Consider the following 18,047-nt stretch of genomic DNA (forward strand, 5'->3'; position numbering starts at 1 on the left):
CAAAAGAGTGTATACTGCAAAACTAGATGCTCACACAAGACCAAGCGAATGCTCAAACTGTTCACTCACAACGGGGAGAAACAATGGAGCTTTTAATGTCCGAAGCCTCAACCAAAACTAAATTAGAATGAAATTCCAGGATTCAAACACCACTATATAAATCCATATAAAATCCTATACAAGCATACTGAATGTTTGCATATATTATGTTTAAATAAACTTACATATATAAATTCAACATATATTGTTTACATATATGGCATTAACATACAGCACCATTTAAAAAAAAAATTAATCATATAAATAATTTTAATATATGTAGATATAATAATTCTTCTATGGGTATTTCATACATGCTATAAACCTATATCTTCATATATCGTGAGAATGTATATATGCGCTAATAATGTATTGCTTTATATGAAACATATATGACATCACTACTCGGATATAGGGACATATATGTACATATATTACATTTCAGTATGAGTCAAATAATCTTTGTTGACTTTCTTCCCTCGAGAAGAAGCCTAAGAGGAGCAGAGCTAAACTCTTTATAGTGCGTATGTTACTCATGTAATTCATGAATGAACAGTCAGCCACCATTTACTAGAGCTTACTGCATGCTCCACTCCCAAACAAACAACACATGCATCACGTATATCCCCACTCGTAATGAAGCGAGTGCAAGGAAGATCCAAATTGCTGTTCGCTTGCCATTAGATTAGATTAGAAGATTAGAAGCTTTATTGTCATTGCAGTACAACAAAATTATAATGCCCATCTGATCAGTGAGAACACAAACACACATAGCAAAAGACAATGAAACCCATACAATTTTAAGTTAAATAAATAACACTAAGTGAATAATCATCTATAAAAGTAGTCACATAACATGTTAAAAGATATATTGGTGTAGTGCACCTTAAAATGTATTGCATGTTAAGAATAAAATAGACAATATTATGTCTTGACCCCGTTCAGAGTCCTTATGGCCCATGGATAGTAACTGTTTTTTAGTCTATTTGTCTTACTTTTAAGACTCCTGTATCTCCTCCCAGAAGGCAGGAGGCTAAACAGTCCATGTCCAGGGTGGGTCATCCTTTATTATGTTGTGGGCTCCGAGGAGACACCTGATGTTTGCAATTTCCTCCAAAGAAGGCAAGGGGCAAACAATAATTTTTTTCCGCAGTACTTATAACTCTTTGCAGTGCCTTCCAATTTGTGGCTGAACAGCCAGAGTACCACACTCTGAGGCAGTATGCAAGGACACTCTCAATGGTGGAGTTCTTGGTATTCAGCACCAGGTTTTTGTTGCTACACCACTTGGACAGTGCCTGGATTTTGGAGTGTGCATGAGGTGTAGCCTTCGCGGCTGGAGATAACCCATAATTCTTTGCGTCGCCGCCAACCGTCATAAATATTTTTTTAATATTATATGACAAAACGGCACCACTGCCAGATATACATGCGAGCGTAGGTGTGGTGTTTAAAATGTAAGTTCAAACTTGTTGTTTTTTTTAAGCTCTATTACCTCAAACAGATAGTTGTGGTAAACATGATTACAACTCTTTAGTGAATTTTAAACGTTTAGAACAGTACATTGCTGTCAAGACAAGAAACATTTCATAGTCATTTTCAAGTTATAAATAATTTTCATTCTTATAACTGGCGTGAGAGCGCAACGAGGCTGAACTTGTTGGCATAGCAACGTGATACTTCCTACCTGTGTGTCCTACGAAGGACGTCTCATTTAATTCTGATTGAGGACACTCCGTATACTGCATCCTACACAGGACGTGTCCTCCGGAGGACGCAGTCTTCGAAATTTAACGAAATGAGACACAGCTTATTTGAACCTCTGTGTTTCCATTATTCTTTGTCAGTTGTTGATAATGTATGTGTACTCATGTTGCTGTTATCCTGGCTTCTCTGTGTGGATTTATGTTCTTGGTCTTAGATTGAATTATTCTGTTTTTGTGCTGCTCTAAAATCCTTGTGCTTGTATTTGGATTCTCAATCTATGCCTCGTCCCTGCTTGAATCTTACAATATGGAGAAGTGCTTGTGAAATATAAATTTGCATGTAAACATCTGTCCTTTCTTTGCGGCTGTTCTTCTATGTCAGCCACATGGCCAGCCAATAAGGGACTTTTCCTGGGACCCTTAAGGAATTTATGAATGTTCACAGTAAGGTATGAATGAGAGGGAACAAAGAAGTTCCTGTGATTGAAGGTCCTTGAATGTTAATAGTAACTCCCCTATTCTCCCTTAGATATGTTGTCTTATCTGAAAACAAAAGGCATGTTTGTTTCCACAGAAACCTGATTCGATTGAAGTGAAACTTTTGACATCCTGCTGTTCTCTACAACACTAAAATATAAACACTGAACTCGCCATTAAATCAATCCAATATGTATCTTTGTTTAAGGGATTGTTATATGTCATTTTTATATCTGAATTGAATTAACACTATTTAAATCTGTAAAGCAACTTAATTCATTATATGTAATGGCCAGGGCTGTTCGAGCCTTATTTGGAGATGTGAAGGTGGTTCTTTCCCCACCACCACCACCACCACCACAAAAAAAAAAAAAAAAAAATGTATTATATATAATTTTATATATATATATATATATATATATATATATATATATATATATATATATATATATATATATATATATATATGAAATAAAAAGGCTTAACTCAAAATGGCACCCCTGGCGCAAGGTGTATTTATTTTACAGTGCCCAGTGACAAATCCAAAATTGCAGAGGAAAAAGACTATTTACAGCAATACAACAAACAAAAAATAAATAAAGATAAACAAATCTATACAGTATTACATCACTCCAGCTCTTTCTACAATAAAGTTTTCATATTCTCCAATTTCTGCTCCACTACTTCACACGTGTTGGACTAATCACACAAAAAAGCCCCTTCTAATGGCTTGAGCTCCTCTTATAGCTTAATTCTCAACCTCGTTTTGGTCTTACCATAAAAATCTAAATCTAAATACATGCGGCATCATCCTGGTGATAAAAAAACCCCAAATCATCTTGTAAGTCACTATTTATCACAATTACTCTATTTCATGCTTTTAAGGGAATTCAGAAAAATATCCCATTAATATAATTAAATATGTTAGTTTTCTCTCTGACATTCTACAGTTGTGTTGATTATAATTTATTTATAATACTATAATATAATAATAGTTCCCTTTCGAAAGGGAACTCGAGCTGCGTCAGCTGACGCTATGGGGAACGCCTCCAGCGTGACCGGTGTCTGAGCTACTATCAAATCACAGCAATCCTATTGACCGGCGACAGCCTATGATGTCATCAAGGTGCGACCAGGAAGTATATAAGGGCGCCTTGCAAACATGACACCAGCATCTTCGTCTTCAGGGGCTATTTTTGTCTGAATGCTTCAAGTCAAAGGTAATCCAGATTCATTTATTTTCTGCCTGGGATTAAGAGCATGCACAATCAAGCTCTTGTGGAGTCATTTGTTCGATTGTGTGTAATGTGAGCGAAGTTTTCAATCCGAGATCGCTCCGTTCTCGTCTAGCGCTTTTCCTGAGGGAAGAGCATTTTTGCATCTGAGATTAGTGATGTGGTCCCCACTCACGCCGAGGCTGAGTGCGGATGCACGTCACAGTCCCTCGGATGGGGTCGCCGATCAGCGCAAGGGGATGTTTCCCTCCGGCAATCTAGCGACTGACAAGATCATGAATGCTCGTAGGGATGGCTGGTGAGAAGGGAAATTAATTTCTCGGCCATCCTGACCGCGTATGCTGAGCCGATGGCTGTAATGAGCGCGCTGCATGCAGGCTGCGGCTGTCATGCGGCCGCATTAGATGAGAGATCGCTCGTTTAAACGGAACGATCGATTTCTCCCCGGCCATGAAACCATTGGCTCAGTTGAGCTTTTCCATTTCTTCCTGATCTCCTGACTGAGATCGTGGGGGTATGGAAGAACCCATATTCAGTGTATTCACATCAGCGGGTGGTAAACGCTGATATTTGGAGGATGGGTGGATGTGGGTATGTGTTCTCGCCCCGGATTGCTGTTAACAATAATCTAGAAAGATCCGGGTAGGCGGGGACACTAAGAGCTCCAACCCTGCCATCTGAGCTTCTTTCAACTATGTTTCAAGAAGTTTAGATGGCGGGGCGTACACGGCAGTGGGTCAGCCTGGTGCTACTTTTATGCCATGTCGGTGTTGTATACTGTATACTTCCAAGTATACTGGGAAGACCTGCTGAGGGTTCTCAATCAGGGAAAATACCCTGACGCGCTGCGCGTATCAGCGATAGCAGGGCCTGAGGGCCGGCGTCGCAGAAGTGCGGGTGGTGGTGTCCGAGGACCCGCACACCGCTAAGATCCGGGTCCCAGGCAGGCGGGAGGCGTCACGGTATACGGACCAGTGACGGGGCCTGAGTGCCAACATCGCCTCTCGTGCTCCCCGCGGTTAAGGGCGGGGCACAAAGAGGCGGACTCCCACAAAAGAGGAATAGTATCACAACGCTGTTGGCGTGAATGAAATATCCCTCCCTTAGGTGGGTGAGTTAAGAATTACATCTAATTTGCTGCTCTTCATCATTGTCTCCCCAGGCGCTTCTTACATCCGGCCCTGAGTGGGGCCATGATGATGATACTCTAGATCCCGCCTGGCTGGGCTGTGAGAAGCGCACCCTCAGGCGGTTGCGCTCCTAAGCATGCATACTGTGAGTAAAACTTATGCGTGGATATTGTCGCGCGCAGGAGGCGAGCTGGTAAGTCCCCCTTGTGAGGGAAACATTTATTCTTTATGTTGTGTGAGACTTCATGCTCCCCGCCGAGGGTTTGGGGATCACGGTATCGATGGAGGACACCATAGGGCCCTGTAGTTCCCCTGTCCGGTGGCTAGACCGTTGTATGTACGCTGTGCGAACAGTTTTTCCCTTCTCTCTGTGTGATGAAGCAGTATTGAGGCAACCGCTCATTCTGGTGGGAATGTGCTGTTGCTTTAGGCGAATGTGCTCTCCTAGTCAAACAGGAAGCTCTTAGCCACCCCAGGGTAAAGCGGTCAACGTTGCCCCTGGTGGAATTTCATAGATGGGAGGGTGAGTTCAGGCTGCGTACGAACTACAGATTTATGTCTAGCCTCGCAGGGCTTGGACGGAGTATTATTGAGGTTTTTCCGCTCCCCCGAGCCGCGGATAATACTCTTATGTAGGCTGGCCCTCTCCGGGCCGCCGCATCTGTTGGCCTAGGCTTTATTGGGATGGGGGGCATTTCTTTCCAAAGAAGGAAAGCAATTATCCCCCGAGGCCCTCTGTTTGAATATTGCAGGGCATTTTCTTTCGCATCCCTAGTCAGCCTCCTCTTACATTAGAGTCGTCCGGCCAAGGCCCGCCCCCTTCTCTGCGTTTTGGGTTTTTTAGTAATGCAGGTTGGTGTTAAGCAGAATGAACAGCAACTTACCAGTGGTCGTGGGGCGGGGTTTGGCGTCCCACGCTTGTAGAGCTTCTTGTGGCCGCCACCTTCTGGCGGCCCCTGGCCCCATCCTGGAGGATGTTGGGCCGGTGGGTAGCATATTTGTGAATATTTTTTGCCCTCTGCTCTGTGTCTTCTGCTCCACCTTTTAGGGCTCAGGTTGAGCTGCACTCGCAACCTGCGTGCTTCGTGATGGTTCGGTCGGATGCTCCCCTGGAAGCTGAAGCATTGCCATGGCTGACGCCCTAGTGTGAACGGTAGGCCGCTGCATGAAGGAAGAGCGGCCGCCCCGACGCAGGTGACGTAAGTTGTACTCCCCTCGCTTTGGGGGTCTAGGTACTTTCTGCTGAGTACACTGCTTTTGGCAATGTGTTTAGGCTATGTCTGTAGGCACTTCCGGATGGGACTGCGTCATCGCATGGAGGACCCCGTGAGCCTCTGGGATGAAGTCAGCCCTGGGAGGGGCATGGGTTGCCAGCTGGCTGTGAGCAGCCAGCTTGGGCAGTCCTGGCAGTGGACTCTGAGCAGGAGGCCTCAGCAGGCCTCCTTGCGGGTGAGTCGCGACATCGGGCCAATGTGCGCCTGGGAGGAATATCCCCGACGATGTCGGCTTCAGCAGTACCTTGTCGACAAGCAGGCCCATCATGGCCTCCCTGGGGTGAGTCCCCAGGTGGTAACTGGATGTCTAGGTCTTCGTCAGCCAAGCAGACAGCCACTGTCAGCCTGACTTGGAGCAGCCAGCATTCATCCAACCTGCCAGCGAGCAATCGTCGCTGGCATGGCTGCAAGCCCAGTTAGTAGGCCTCCCTAGGCCTCCCTGAGGGCCTGCTGGGGTGCAGCAGGCCTTGCCGGGCTTCCCTTGAGGGGGTATTCCTGTGCTTCAGGTGTTAGACGGCAGGTAGTAGGCCTCACCAGGCCTCCCTGAGGGCCTGCTGTGGTAGCAGTAATCCTCGTCTGGCTTCCCCCAAGGGGTTGTTCTTGGGCTTCAGTCACTGGATGACAGGTAGTAGGCCTCGCAGGGCCTCCCTGAGGGCCTGCTGGGATGCAGCAGGCCTCATCTGGCTTCCCCTGAGGGGGTACTCCAGGGAACTAGCGTTGGATAAAAGGTAGTAGGCCTCTTCAGGCCTCCCTGAGGGCCTGCTGAGGTACAGCAGGCCTCCTCTGGCCTCCCCTGAGGGGGTGTTCCTGGGCTCCAGTCACCAGATGGCAGGTAGCAGGCCTCACCATGCTGGGTTGCAGCAGGCCTCATCTGGCTTCCCCTGAGGGGGTGGTCCAGGGCCTCGGCCACTGGGTGACAGGGATTAGGCCTCTCTAGGCCTCCCGGAGGGTGAGCCCCGGTTCCCAGTTCCTATGACAGTGAGCATGGTTGCTAGCCAGGGCGGCTAGCCACGTTCCCCGGCCTCAGTGCCGGCTACGAGTAGCCTGGCAAGTAGTAGGCCCTGCGGGGCCTCTCTGGGGGAACGAGTTCCTTGGACGGAGACACATAACTGGCTCAAGCTGACAGCTAGTGGTTCCTGCCATCAGGCTTCGGTCCTAGCCGGCAGCACCTGATGGCAGGCGCATACTCTAGCACAACGAGTTTATACTGCTGCTATGCGGTCCCTACAGGACAGGGACCTGCATAGGTTGCCTACAGCATGGTACCTACCAGGCAGGCTTAAGAGCTCCCCTCGTATGAGGGTTGTTTGTGAGCTTACAGCCGCCTGGGCCTGGTCAGTTGGTCGTGGGCCTCTCGGGGCCTCCCTGTCAGATCAGCCTGTAGGCCTTCTCAGGCCTCCTGAGCACCCCTGTAATGTATGTGCTCGGTAGATCCTAGGATCGAGCAGCTGACTCCCCTCGCTAGCAAGGGTAGGAAAGCACTACGCTGAGTGCTGTTCTCCAGGATAGCCCGTCTCTGAGGTCCGGCCTGAGGCGGACACTGCCAGTTTGCAGTCCCTCAGCTGGATGCCTCTCCAGAGGCGAGTTTCCAGAGGCTCTGTGTGTTAACAGACTGGGCTGGCAGACGGAAGTGTCCCGCATAGTGACGCCAGGTCAAGCCTCCCTGGTGGCATTCGGTGAAGTTCTTCCCGAATAGTGACTGGCTGGGGCGCCCTCGGGTCCCCTAGCCACATTCCCTTAAAGGAACCCCTTCTGTCGAATAGGTTGGTTCCAGGCCTTTGAGCGGCCGGGGTAGGGTACATGAAGGTTCCCCAAGGCCATGGCTCGGGCTATGACTGTAGGGAATGCTGTCACTGACAGCCTAATGTGACCAGAGGGGGAGTGGTTCAGGCATTTCAGTTGAATTTGCTTGTCCTGAGAGTTGTCACGGCCAGTAGGCATGCACTCCCTTCGGCATGGCGGCGTGGGTATATCGTTCCCCATAGCGTCAGCTGACGCAGCTCGAGTTCCCTTTCGAAAGGTAACGTCCCCGGTTACGACTGTAAACTTAGTTCCCTGAGAACAGGGAACGAGACGCTGCATCACTTTGCCATGCCTCGGGGCCTGCCTGCGAACAGTCCCTTCAGACGAATAAGCTGGTGTCATGTTTGCAAGGCACCCTTATATACTTCCTGGTCGCACCTTGATGACATCATAGGCTGTCGCCGGTCAATAGGATTGCTGTGATTTGATAGTAGCTCAGACACCGGTCACGCTGGAGGCGTTCCCCATAGCGTCAGCTGACGCAACGTCTCAGTCCCTGTTCTCAGGGAACTAAGGTTACAGTCGTAACCGGGGACGATAATTATATTGCACTATACCAAAACAATTTGTCAATGTCACTTTAAAAGCTTAAATGTACTTATATTTTTTTCCTCTGTCTGCTTCCTTCACAGCTCAGGTTGGTGATTGGTTTGAGACCGTGTGTATTCTGAGTTTCGGAGCCCAATCTAGGTTGTAGTCTTCAGAGGGACATAATCCTTCATTTTTTGAATACAGCCCCATTAAATATAAATATGATTAATTTAATTATAGTTAAAATGTTGCTGCATTGAGCAAGCTAAGTTCGCTAATGAGGAGACATGTAATACGGTTCCACTGTAATGAAATATCCAATTGCCATAAATGGGATCATTGTGTCAGGTGTATGTTAAGATTATTTGTGTTTTAGTTTTCCCTGTCTGCCTGTGTTTATAGTTAATTTTCAGGGTTGTTAATTGTGTTCCCTGTTCTGTTGATTAGCCTCCCTTTTGTGTATTTAAACCATTTTCTGCTTCATCAATACCAGTTCTCTGTTCAGTGTTATAAGTTTAAAATATACGTGGTTGTTTCTTATAACAGTTATCTCTAGTGTGCTCTGAAATGAAAACTAGAAATGGACTTACCAGCTGTCCGCCTTCTCTACTTGGAGCAGGAGCATCGACCTCTCAAGGATCACACAAGTGACTTTTTAATTCTGATGTGCCTTACAAACTTTTTGATGACTTTTAATGAGTAAACTAAGAGTGTACTCACACTAGGCGATCTGAATCGTGCCCAATGGCGTTTAACCCCCAAAGTCTGGTTCGTTTAACTATTGTGACTGCTCTACACCGTAGGCTACCCGGGCGCCAGAGCACAGCTCCAAACAGCTACTATTGTGTGCTCTATTGTCATCATTATTACAGAAAACATATTCAATTACTACTAAGATAGTACACTTTTCAATTTATTTAAGTATATTTAGATTTATAATAGGTCTGGTTCTCACCTTATTGATGAACAGGAAATAGTTTTTGAGTAAGCAGCAAATTCATAGAGACCAGCCAGACCTCAGCCACAGTGAGACACGCTGAGGGTGAGCTATGAGCAGGTCCTTATACAATGGCTTGAGGGATTGGAAGAAGTTATTCCCCAAAGTCTCCCATCTTTATTGGTCCCACATAGCTCCAAGTCTCCTTTGTCGCTGATATGCATTTCCTTGAACCCGCCTCCTTGGCTCCTTTCAGTCCCTCAGCTCCACCTCTATTGGCTCCGCCCTGCTGCTCGGATCTGAGTCTCCAACTCCACATTAGCAAGCTGCCAAGACCATCACTCCACCTCGGCCCATCGACTATTTGGCTCTTCCTTGGCTCCTCCTGTCCTTACAGCTCCACCAGGCTCACTCGTCCCTCCAACTTCGTCTTGGTATGTTGTTGATCTGCCAATGCCACAGACTCCCAGGCCTTCGGCTGCACTCCGCCACTACATTCTCTTGACTCTGTCTGGCTCATTTTTTAATTTTTGTCTTAATCAAGGCCTGAGAATACTACAAGAGTCATGGTGTCTCTTTCACCTCCTTTCAGTCAGTCATCTACTACATCTATTTATTGGCCTAGAACAAGAAGAGCTTGCACAACAGACTCAATGTTATGGACTACCATGGGAGAATTCTGGCTGCCTTAGATAAAATCCTATACTTCCATTTTCTTTTCTTGATGCCAACAATTATTTTTCCAGGGTTTGCATTTCCCTTAGGTCGTAATATCTTATGGAGGGTGGCCAATGTGTTTCTCAAACTATCTATGGTTGCTGGGCAAACAATTACAGAAAATATCTTTGGTACTTTATGCAAAAAAATAGACCTATAATATACAGTATATTTAATTGAATTATGACTTTATAAGGATATATGTATTGTTTTCGGTATTGCTTTTCTCTTAATTGGTGCACATCGGCTAACCATTGTTTAAAACATGTCGAAATCATTCTAATGATTTCGACATAGGAAAGCTATTTCCTTTTTTTAGCTTTGAATTTATACCTTTAGGGACTGTGCTACTTTAGTGCTTTTGCTGCAGTATCCACCACACTAAAGCAAATACTTTTCTGAGGTCCAAGTATAAAAAAACTCCCCTCCCCGAATGTGGCATTCAGTACAACATGTATTACTCATATATTCTATCTAATTAAATGCTAGATGTAAATGCATACGTAACCTACATTTTTGGGAAAGCTTAGGTTGAGATTGAATTGAGCAGTGGGAATTCAAAAACTCATTGCTCTAGTCAGTTTTTTCAGTCATCACTAGCCGTGGTTCCATTACAGATTAGCGCAAAACATTTGCAATATTTTCTAAATGTCAATAAAAAACGTTTGTGAAATGACAGTGTTTCCATTAACCGATGTTACGCGACTAAAAAACAATATTTTCTCTTGCGATAAATCATTCAAGCAATTATGTTGGTAGATTTATGTATATGCCATCCACCACAATGGGGTGTGTGGTGGGCGGCTATCTCACATGCTTATGTGGCGTCTGGACAGCCTTCTCCTTTGGCTGTCTGGTACCACTCCACTAGGAGTATGGCCGCCTCTCAGGCAGCAGGGTGGTCCTCGCCACATACCTTCACCAGATTCTACGAACTGGATGTAAATGCTACTCTGGGGTCTCGGGTGCTCGCTTCGTAACTTTTTGTCACAGGTCGGCATCCAGACTCGTATGGTGACGTGGGTAATCTCGTTCCCAATGCGGTGATGCACCGCTAGTTCCCATGAAGGGGAACGTCTCGGTTACAGTACAGACTGTACAGTACGACTGACCACCAATTTCCCATCTCTGAGGAAAGTGATATTTTGATACAGCAAGAGAAAAGACATTGATGACATGCTTTTCATTTATTTGGCAAAAGGAGAATGTGTATTGCTATCTGTACAGGACCCTATGTGCCTTTTTAACACGCAAAGATTGAAGTGAAAAATTAACTTGCGTTTATCAAACATGCAAAGCATGCAAATGGCAATTATCGCTGCCGAAAAAAATATCGAGCTATATTTTTTTATTTCTGCGATTAATTGATCTATCGACTATCGCGACAGGACTATATGACATTCTGTCTCTCTAATGAACTGATGACTTACGTGCTTCACGACGCAATCACGCAGAGGCGTTCCCAATGCAGTGACTCAGCGTCTCGTTCCCTAGGGATCTAAGGTTACAGTTGTAACCAAGACGTTTGGTGCCAATGGCGAGACTGTTTGCAGGCCTTCTATTACTAGATCCATTGCTGTTACTCTTGTTTGACAGCTCTTTGTTCTGCTTCTATGAGCCTCTTTTCATTACATTCTTTATTTTTATTTTTATTTTTTTTGATTATCATCATTTTACTGTTTCATTGAACACAGTATTTTAAGGCGGTGTTGAATAGTCATCATTTGGTCACCCTCATGTCACTCCAAACCAGGGCTGTGTACATCACTCCTTGTATTAAAAATGACAAGAGGAAAGAGGATGTCACATTCATTTTAGGTTGAGGGTTAAAGTACGTTTTATTTCTACCATTAGAATTATATGGGGCCTGCATAAGTTGATAAATAAGGAATATTAATCAGACAAAAAAATTTGACATGTTGTTGACATCATTGTCTGGAAATAGTTAGAGTCATTATAGAAATAGAGAGAACATTTTTCCTTTTGAAACTAAATTATGCTTTGAGATGACATAAGACTAAATAATAAGACAATTTTATTTTTGGATAAACTATTTATTTAAAACAAGGACGGAACATGTTTCAACTAACTGATGAAATATCTTAACATTTCTAGTCCTGTGGTTTCTTACAATACATGACAGTCGACTGAAATTTCTTCAATTTTTAAAATACTCAGCTACATTAAAAGTACAAGACGGGATTTTCCTTAGAAGGAATTACATGTGTCAAAGCCTAAAGTGGCACATTGCAAGACATTTAATCTACACATGTGCTAGATGTCCTGCAATTTAATACCATCATAATAATGACACCAAAAAAAAAAAGCATTAACAAAGAATGGAAATAAACGAAATGGCACCTGTCAAGATGGCGGTCAAGTGCTGAATGTTGAAAAAAATAGGATCACAAACACTTTTCTTTTTCCTTTTCTTTTAATCACCAATGTAAATATTATGTGATATACTGATATCTTTAACTGATATTTTTTAACTTAAAGCTGCAGTCCATAACTTTTTTTGGTTAAACATTATCCAAAATCTATTTTTGAGCAAGTACACAACAAGCCAGTGTTCAAAACTATCTCCTTACCTAAGCTGGATATAGGCATAACATGCATCACTAATTACTCAAGTGTTACCTAGTCACTCTGCAGGAACGATCTGGACAAATATTTATATAAGTGTATAATTTATAATACATACATTATATTGCCTAAAGTTTTGGGACACCTGCCTTTACATGCACATTACCTTTAATGAAATCCCATTCTTAATCTGTAGTGTTTAATATGGCAGCCTACCCTTTACAGCTATAACAGCTTCAACTCTACTAGGAAGGCTTTCCACAAAATTTACGAGTGTTTTATAGGAATTTTTGACCATTCTTCTAGAAGTGCATTTGTGAGGTCATGTACTAATGTTGGATGAGAAGGCCTGGCTCGCTCTACTTCATCTCAAAGGTGTTGAGGTCAGGACTCTGTGCAGGCCAGTGAAGTTCCTCAACATCATCCATGTTTTTATGGAGCTTGCTTTGTGCACTGGTGCACAGTCATGTAGGAACAGGAAGAGGCCATTCCCAAACTGTTCCCACAAAGTTGGGAGCATGAAATTGTCCAAAATGAAGCATTAAGAGATCCTTTCACTTGAACTAAGGGGCCAAGGCCCACCATTTTCAGATGGAGACGCGTGATTAATCACTCCAGAGAACACGTCTCCACTACCCTAGAGTCCAGTGGCGGCGTGCTTTACTTCACTGCATCCCACGCTTTGCATTGCACTTGGTGATGTAAGGCTTGGATGAGTAACTTGGCCATGGAAACCAATTCCATGATGCTCTACGCTGTTCTTGAGCTCATCTGAAGGCCACATGAAGTCTGGAGGTCTGTAGCTATTGACGACAAATTTGGCGACTTCTGCGCCTCAGCATGTGAATTCAAGTGGCCTACCACTTCATGGCTGAGTTGCTGTTGTTCCCAATTGCTTCCACTTTGTTATAATACCACTAACAGTTGACCGTGGAAAATTTAGTAGTGAGGAAAGTTCACGAAGGGACTTAATGCACAGGTGACAACCTATCACGGTACCATGCTTGAATTCACCGAGCTCCTGAGAGCGACACATTCTTTCACAAATGTTTGTAGAAGCGTCTGGATGGCTTGGTGCTTAATTGTATACACTGTGGCCGTGGAAGTGATTGGAACACCTGAATTCAATTATTTTGAGGGGTGACCCAATACTTTTGGCAATATAGTGTATATAAGTGTTACGCTGACCTTTTGTCTGTACAATTTTTCTGAGAGGAGACTGCTGTGCCATTATTTGCTTTAGCTCCTAAAGTATTCTTGTTCAGAATAAACTGTGAAATAGAAGTCTGATTCAACAAGCCTACATGGCAGCTTAATTTTACTACATCACGTCTGGATATGTTGATGACACGTGGAATCAACAGCACGGCTTCATAACAAGACAAGTGACAATGTATTCAGTTAACTTGCATGTGGCAAATCAGACAACACTAAAACATAGAGGCCACAATTCATTCAAGATATGAATAAATAACCAGATTTCAGATACGTTCATTGTATTCTCATTACTGCAACTTCAGCTGCCAGTTATGAGTCAGCGATCCAATTCTCAAATGATCTAACCCATTCGTTCTTTGAGAATAACAATACAAACTCTGTTTCTCCCTTTGAGCCTGCATCTGTTTATATTCTTGGACATTTTCATAATATCTTTGAGAAGTTAGAAGCTTTTGTACATTTGTTGGAAGGTGTCAACAACTCTCATACCCAAAAAACAGCCTGGTCTCATTAGCTATGTTTCCCTCACCCTGTTTTTATGCTCATTGTGAAATATCACATAAGAAATGAGTGATGGAAATGCCAATGTTTGCAAAAAAAATCCCTTAATACTCAAAAAAGGCCAGTGATACATTTGGTATCCCGACTGGAAAACATACATGTTGAAATCTGATCCCGAATCGCAGAACAATGAACTAACAACACCTCAAATACAAAGGATACTCCAGCCTGTGACAGCATGGTAAGTTATCATTAATTATGTTTAGTTAGACACTTACACATAATTAGTAGATATCAAAAATGACCTGTAACAATACAATACTACCACATATAAAAAAGTGTGTTGCACCATAAAGATCCAATAAAGGCACTGCATTGTTGTCTTCATTGTGTAAAAAACTTGTTCCTAATATTGGAATCCGAAGGAAGCTTTTGCAGTGACTGTGTTCTTCCACAACCAGGCACTGCACAATATTTTGTAATCTTCAGTGGTTTGTTTATTGCTTGGTAGTCCAATCCGGGTTAGCGTCACGTAGGCCTGTTATTTATGTTACATATCATGCACGAGTTGGTGAGCGGTTAAAGGGGTACTTCAGCGCTGGGAAGATGAATCTGTATTTAAACTGGGTCATCAATGCAGTAGAAATGTGAAATTATTTTTGAATTTGGTGTCTTCTAGACTGAGAAAAGACAGAAAATGTATTTTTGTCCCATGGGGATGAAAGACTACAATTCCCAGAATGCTTCGCTGCCCTGTGAGGCCATTCCCAACACCACCAACTTCATTACTGTGACTGAGAGTTAGAGAAGACACTACAATTAAAAACTGAACGTGTCTGTTCAATATAATGAGTGAGTCACTGCGCGAGTGTCACAGCCCTGAGCACTGACTGCACGAGTGATGAGAGCTGAGGTAATCACGACTACATTTGCGGCATACATTCACACAGGAGTTCAGTCTGGCACGCGTTTCAGTTCATGCCTTTGCAAGCTTAACTTTCATAGAAATGAATTTGAGATGTTAAAAGACTTACATTGCTCACCATAGCTCCATTTAAATGATCCTGTCTGCAAACTGAGCTCTCCCTGCCAGCTGAGTGTAATCTCCCATCCCCCATGCGCAGATTCAAAACATGCGGAAATAGCTCCCTCTGCTGGCTGTAGTCTTTAGCCTCTGGGCAAACATTCCTCCTATGATGCAAAAATCGTCATTTTGCATCATAGGAGGAATTTTTCCAGAAATAAAATGCATAAATCTCTCGTCTCAGGGAGATATGAGGGGGGAAAGCACAATAATTTGAATATTCTCCAGGGTTTCTACTGATACAAAGCCATATGCTAATCGCTGAAGTAACCCTTTAAGCTAAAGAATCAGATGTTCTTCTTCTTCTGTTGAGGCGGTCACAGGTAAGAACGTTTGCAGATCAATCGTTTGCTCAGCTGTCAGTGACAAGTACGTTTTCAGCTCTGAAACTTACAGGATATGCTTATTATATATCAAAAGCTCAAGGGAAAATTGATTTCTCCTTTAAATTTCGGTACCTGAAAACTATATTAGACCTGAAGGCACTGTTTATTGTTTGAGCATTTGATATCACTGCCGTAAAACAATTTTTTAATTTGAATTCATCATAGCAAGCATAGGATTTACGGTTTACGGTCGCTGCTGAGAATGGAGTTGAAGATCGCTGGATAAACGGCTGAATTTGGAGCAAACGTTTAGATTCTAAAGATTTGGATTACAGTGAGCAGATTAAATTGATGTCTTTTGTGAATTTATGTTTTGTTTTGGTTTATTTTAGGGTTCAGTTGTCAGTTAGCCTAGAAATCTAGACGCACCCTAGCGGCAGCACATTTAATCTGCCCGCAAGTGTCAGTGTCTAGCAACTCTCAATACCCTTCTGAGCTGTATTCCTCAGAATCTGGACGGCCCAATCACATCGTGTATAGAGTCGGTGGGCGGGGGCATAATGACGATGGCCGAGTTGCGTTTGCGTGCTTCTAGTAAACACAGAAACTGGCGAATGGCGGTCTTTCGAATCAGCTTTGACCGCGATCCTGGAAGACTAAGAGTTAAGCTTTTCTCGGAGAAAAGAACAAAAAACGGCACTGAAGTCATTCTTAAAAAGGGAAGATGTGTTCGGAGTTTAGCCGACCGGATACGGCGAATGTTTAATCTGTCAGCGAGCTCTGTTTCACCTTCGTTGCTCTGGTTGGTGTAACGCTATCCAATCGCGTGCAGAGGGAGTTTGAAAGACAACCGTTTATCCGCCCCTCAGATTGAGCTGTCAATGGTGAGTTTCCAGACCAAACATCTTGATGTGGCTCTGGCTTGTCAGGCTAGTTGTCAGTCGCTGTATAGGAGAAAACGCCTTTGGTGTCTCACGGAAAAAAAACTAAATATTGCAAATGGTGAAACGATTAAAGAATGCTATTCATTTTAAGGTTTTAAAGTGTAGTCCTGTTTAACATTATGTAATCCTCCAAAATGGGTTTGTAGCAAAAGGAAGAACAGAGCAAAATGGTATTAATTCTTATTAAGTAGTTGAGTAAACTGTTTTTAATAAATGTAACTGAAAACATGCAATTGATATGAGAATTGAATACGATAGATTTAAAACATTATTGCCAATATTTTAATATTCATAAATAGGAATACATACAAATTTGTACGTCTGTAAAGATGTTTACAGCTAAAAAAATGAGTGCTGTCAATATGTCAATATTATACATTTCAGTTTATGAAAATGTAAATATATGTACGCATGGAAGAACCACACTTTACATAAGAATACACACATATCCTCATGAGATCACTTTGCAAAAACGATCTTCGCCCTTTCTTCAGATTCACAAGTCTTGACACTGAAACAGAACACCTGGCAAATGCCGTCCGTTCCAGCTTTAAGAATGGATTTCATTAATCTGATTAATATAAGGAGAAAATTAGGGAGGGGGGGTCCCTCAGCTGTGGAAACAATGATTAAAGTGTGCGATCTGTTCAGAGAACATATTCAGCTGAGGTATGAGAGCAGTCGTTTTAAACAATACTTTCATCACTGTAATTAAAAACCTCTTTTCCTGCTTTCTTAATGATGTGCAAACATTTGGTCAGCTCTCTCTCTCTTAAGCTATAGAGAGACATGTACTGCAGAGTGCCAAGAAAGTATAGCCACTTTCAACAAAGCTCTATTTAGAAGGAGAAATACCAAACATTACCCAGATTCAGTTGCTGTTGTACACATGGCTGAGTAAGCAGACACAGTTACAGAACATATTGATGTGATTTGGTGTTTCTTGGAAATAAATATTTCAGATCATTTGATATTTTGAGGCTACGTTTGAATTGTTGTCAAAGGAGAAATACTTTTTTTAAAGGCTGATAGTGTCCCAGGCAACTAAACCCCTCCTTCCTTTCAAATACCTTGTTAATTATTACCATTAGTCTAAAATTATGCTTTTTTTACCCCAAGATGAAAATGCTGTCATCCTCTACTCTTCAAGTCATTTCAAACTCGTAAGATTTTGTTTATTTTTGAAACACAAATGGAGACATTTTTAATTAAATCTAAGAGGTCTATTCGTCCAAACTTTGACATTTCAAAACATTCATAAAGAGACTGTAATATAATTATATTTGAGTCAAGCAGCTTAATCCAAGTCTTCTGAAGAGATACGATCGCTTTATTTGATGAACAGATTTAATTTAGGCTTTTATTCTCATATAAACACTAATCAATGCACATACAAAATGGCAAACTCAGTTTATCTGTTCATCATATAAAGCAATTGTGTCTTTTGGATTAATCTGATCAATTTTTCATTGGTGTTTCAAAGTTGAACAACAGTCTTATGGTTTGGAACAACAGGAGGATGAACTAACCTTTTAATGG

At 42.8% G+C, this 18,047-nt stretch overlaps 1 long non-coding RNA gene across 1 annotated transcript in view; it reads right to left on the reverse strand.

The window, feature by feature from the left end:
• The window catches only part of LOC137084050 (uncharacterized), a 648,504-nt gene that overhangs the window by 608,285 nt on the left and 22,172 nt on the right, over window positions 1–18,047 (reverse strand). The window lies entirely within an intron of this gene.

The sequence above is a fragment of the Pseudorasbora parva genome, chromosome 8 (genome assembly GCF_024679245.1).
Source record: "Pseudorasbora parva isolate DD20220531a chromosome 8, ASM2467924v1, whole genome shotgun sequence".
In the NCBI taxonomy this organism is placed as follows: domain Eukaryota; kingdom Metazoa; phylum Chordata; class Actinopteri; order Cypriniformes; family Gobionidae; genus Pseudorasbora; species Pseudorasbora parva.